The sequence below is a fragment of the Erythrolamprus reginae genome, chromosome 12 (assembly GCF_031021105.1).
Source record: "Erythrolamprus reginae isolate rEryReg1 chromosome 12, rEryReg1.hap1, whole genome shotgun sequence".
Taxonomy (NCBI): domain Eukaryota; kingdom Metazoa; phylum Chordata; class Lepidosauria; order Squamata; family Dipsadidae; genus Erythrolamprus; species Erythrolamprus reginae.
In genome coordinates this window covers 34,084,136-34,088,520 of record NC_091961.1, presented here as the reverse complement: position 1 = coordinate 34,088,520, position 4,385 = coordinate 34,084,136, and positions in this window count along the sequence as shown.

Sequence of the window (4,385 nt, the reverse complement as noted above, 5' to 3'; positions counted from 1 at the left end):
AAACAACCCAGGATCCTGTGATGCCTTCATCAACCCTTAGGTGGGACTTTTCCTCAAGAGATGCTCCGGTTGAAATACGTCCTGCTCTGTCAAAGCTTCCAGGGCCATAAACTGGACAGTCTTCCAAATGCCACACAAAATTCCAGCACTGGCTAAAAGTCTCCTGAAGAGCTTTGGCTGTGAGAGTTGGGTTGTCTGGCAGTTCATCCCACCCCTGTGACGTCTCATTCTGACAGGCTTATCCGGTTGTCTTGAGAAGAAGACCCTGCGAGGGGAACCAGCGGCTTTAAGGAGGAAGGCGGAGAGGAAAGATGGGGGGGCTGTGCTGGGCTTAGGTTATGCAAGGGAGCTCCTTTGGATGCCTGAAAGTTTAATTCCAGTGGTTCCTGACTAACCTTCTTCCATCCAGACGGATGCGTAGCTGGTCCTGACAGGTACACGGCTGTCCTTGTACGCCCAGATTAAAGGACTCAGCAAGTACAAAAGTGGTGGGAAGGCTAATTATATTCCTAAAAGCCCCCAAGAACCGGAGACAAATTCAATACTTTTTAAAAAATTATGCAGCTAAAGTCACGGGTGCCAAAGAAACTCAGAAGAGTCATAAATGTTTCAGCAGTGAACATGTGTGTCAGCGGATGAAAGCAAGCGCACCAAAGACGAGTGGAAGCAATGGCAGAGAGGACAAGAGGGCAACCGGCAGAAACACCCTCTCGCTTTCTGCCGGGCACTAGAGCTGCATCCTCTCCAAACCTCCAGGTACTCTGCACATGCTCAAGCATTGACTCGCAACATCAAGTGCTACAAGTTGAGTTTTAATTCATCTCATTCTATGTTATTCATGTTCACAATGTCTATGTCCTTTGTTCTAAAGAGGTCGGGCTTGGCCAGCAATGAGCAACTCAGTCTCACTTAGGACAGATTTGCAGTCCGAGGTTTCTAAGCGCTTCCTCCAGTGCAGATTCAGGGAATGGGGTGGAGGGGGAGAGACCCCCTTACAGCTGGCAGCTTCTTTAAAGAGGGAGCTTTCTTGTAAGAGGGCCAGGACCAACCATTACAACCCAGCCCTGCTTGAGGGAGACGGCCAGTTCTGAGTGCTTTTCCAAAAATGTTTATGGGAGTGTTGAGAAGGTGAAGTTGCATGGGGCAGAGCTCAATCACTGGACGAAGGAGGGTCAAGGGAGGCAGGTGGACATGCGGGGTGCACCCTGGGTGAAAGCTATTGAGATGCCCGTTTCTTGTTGTGCCGCAGTCGGAATCCGGTGACCCTCTGACAGAAGCCTCCCTCACCCTCCTGATTGAGGTGGCAGGAGGTGGCCCAATCTGCCAGAGAGACCACCTGTGAGGCAGGAGGTGAAGGCTGAGAGGTAGACCACCTCTGCACTCAATGCCCATCAAGAGCAGCCCCACTGCAGCTTCATTCATTCATTGTGAGCTGCCCCGAGTCTTTGGAGAGGGGTGGCATACAAATCTAATTATTAATAATAATAATAATAATAATAATAATAATAATAATCATCATCATCATCATTATTATTAATGCAGGGCTGCTTACTGGAATTGCCAGGTCGCCCTCCCACTCTTTTGGAGATGGACACTCTGCCCTCGGGGCAGCTCCATTCTGAAGGTTTCTATGCCCCCACCTGAGGTCATCATGGTGATGGGACCCCCTTTTGTCCAGTCAGCTCCCCTGGTCCTCGGTCTTTCGGCTGCCTCTGCACAAGGATACCATGATCGATGGTATCGAAAGGCGCTGAGAGGTCAAGAAGCACCAGGACAGAGGATAACCTCCTGTCCCAGGCCCACCAGAGATCATCCATCAGCGCGACCAAAGCAGTCTGAGGCCCTTCCAGTTCAGGCAAGGCCAAATGGGCAGAAAGGGCTGGTCCCCCCTTCTTGACCAGCCCAGTGACCCATCTGAGGAGCCTTTGAGATGGACGGGGTGTTGGGCAACCTTCCTGGTCAACAAAGCTGGCAGGTGCTGGGCTCAGCAAGGCAGGCGAGGGGATTAGGCCTTCTTGTTCCTAACCTGGCCCCACATGACCTCTCCTTCAGGGAGAAGGGGGAGGTCAGTGTGCCCTCCCCTGGGTCAGCAGCTGGGTCCCTTGACAGCCGAGAGGCAGTTTTGCTTCCCGTCCTCTTGCCTTACTTATTTGTTGGGCGGGAGGAGGGAGGGATGCCAGTTTTGCAAAATTTCCTACTCAATATTTAATCTGGCCTCCGCCACTCCACCTGATACCCGTGTGATCCAAGGGACGGGCGCACGATTCACCCAACGGTCAGCCTGGGACAATGTGCTGATCGGGCCGCCCCGCCCGCTGTCATCCGGCCTTCGAGGGCACCGAGGGAGGAGCAGCGTTAACGAAGAGCCGTGGATCCCGTTGCTGCTTCTTTTAATGGCAACATGTGCAGGCAGACAATGGAGGCACCGTCAATTATCTTCAAAGCGGCTGGAAGGAAGGAAATCAGCCTCAGATGTGGTAAATAAACTCCACCAACTCTGGACCGAAGCAGGCGGAGGGGAACACGAGGGAGTAGCGGCTGTTTGCTGCTTTTCAGAAATCTGATTGAAATTCGCTCGTTTTCCTATCGGTGGGGGGGGAGGGGGCGTGTTGCAAAGCCACTTTCAGGAATCCACCGAGGACGGGACGGGGGAGGCGATCAATTCGGTTGCCAGAACGGAGGAAAACGGTGAAAACCGTTGATCAAAACGCTTCCTTTGTGTGGAGCTGCGAGACAAACAATCCAACCTTGATCGACTCTCCCAAACGGGGACCCATGAAAGTGTGCAGAGCGACAACCGTGGCCAAATGTTTGCTTTTGTGTGACAAGGAGATGAGAAGTGGGGTCCAGAGGAGCCTGTGACGGTTGCCATCCACACAACAAAAGCCCCCAGAAGCCCCCACTCTCCAGGAGCTGCAGTCCAGGCACAGTCCAGGCCGCCCAGTTCTCCCTGAGGTGGGTGTCACCCCCAGGGACTCAGGTTTTAAATGTTTACAAATAGGCCTCAATTCTCTTTTAGAGTTTGGATAACATAGAAACATAGAAACATAGAAGATTGACGGCAGAAAAAGACCTCCTGGTCCATCTAGTCTGCCCTTATACTATTTCCTGTGTTTTATCTTAGGATGGATCTAGGTTTATCCCATTACATTCAGTGACGGTGGATTGACCAACCACGTCTGCTGGAAGTTTGTTCCAAGCATCTACAACTCTTTAAGCCAAATAATATTTTCTCACGTTGCTTCTGATCTTTCCCCCAACTCACCTCCGATTGTGTCCCCTTGTTCTTGTGTTCACTTTCCTATTAAAAACACTTCCCTCCTGAACCTTATTTAACCCTTTCACATATTTAAATGTTTCGATCATGTCCCTCCTTTCCCTTCTGTCCTCCAGACTCTACAGATGGAGTTCATTAAGTCTTTCCTGATACATTTTATGCTGAAGACCTTCCGCCATTCTTGTAGCCTGTCTTTGGACCCGTTCAATTTTATCCATCTCTTTTTGTAGGTGAGGTCTCCAGAACAAACTCTAACAACCCCCCCACCATCACAAGTGGCAAATTCATTTTTACTGGCAATATAACCTACTGGAAGCTGCAGAGAGGAACATTTCGTGTGCTGCTGGAGGAGATCTCAATTCTAGACTGTCCTTGATCCCTTGTGCAGCTCTTGGGTCTCTTTTGTGAAGAGCAGGGAAGGCAACGCTGGGTCCAGGTCTCAGCCCTTCCCTTAGGGCAGTGTTTCCCACCCTTGGAAACTGGACTTCAACTCACAGAATTCCCCAGCCAGTGAGACCTCCGTGAGCCAAAGAAAAGGAGCCCAAGAGCTTGGGCTTTGGGCACATTTGCATAAGAACCTAAGAAGATCCATACTGAATCAGGCCAAAGCCCATTGAGTCCAGCCTTCTGTGTCCCACAGGGCTCACCAATTGTCCATGGGGATCTTGAGCAGAAAGAGAAGGCAAGACCCTCTCTTTCCTTTGACCCCCAACAAATGGGACCCAAAGGAACCCTGCCTGCCTCAACCAACATAGAGGCAGCACTTGGACATCCTTTTCAATAACCACCGACTTGGCATCCATGAATCTGTCTGATCCTGCCTTGAAGCTCTCCAGACTGATAGCTGTCACGTCCTCTTCTGGAAGGGAATCCCATCAACCAAGGACCCTCTGGGTGAAGAAATATTTCCCTTGATTTGTCCTCACTTTCTCACCTGTGAGCTTTAGGGAGGGCTCCCTTGTCCTAGTATTGTGCGATAGAAAAAAGAATTTTTCTCTATCCCCCTTTTCTATCCCATACATGATTTTATACACTTCGATCAAGTCCCCCCTTCAACGCCATCTTTCAAGGCTGAAGAGACCGAGGCGTTGAACCTGGTTTCCTGAGG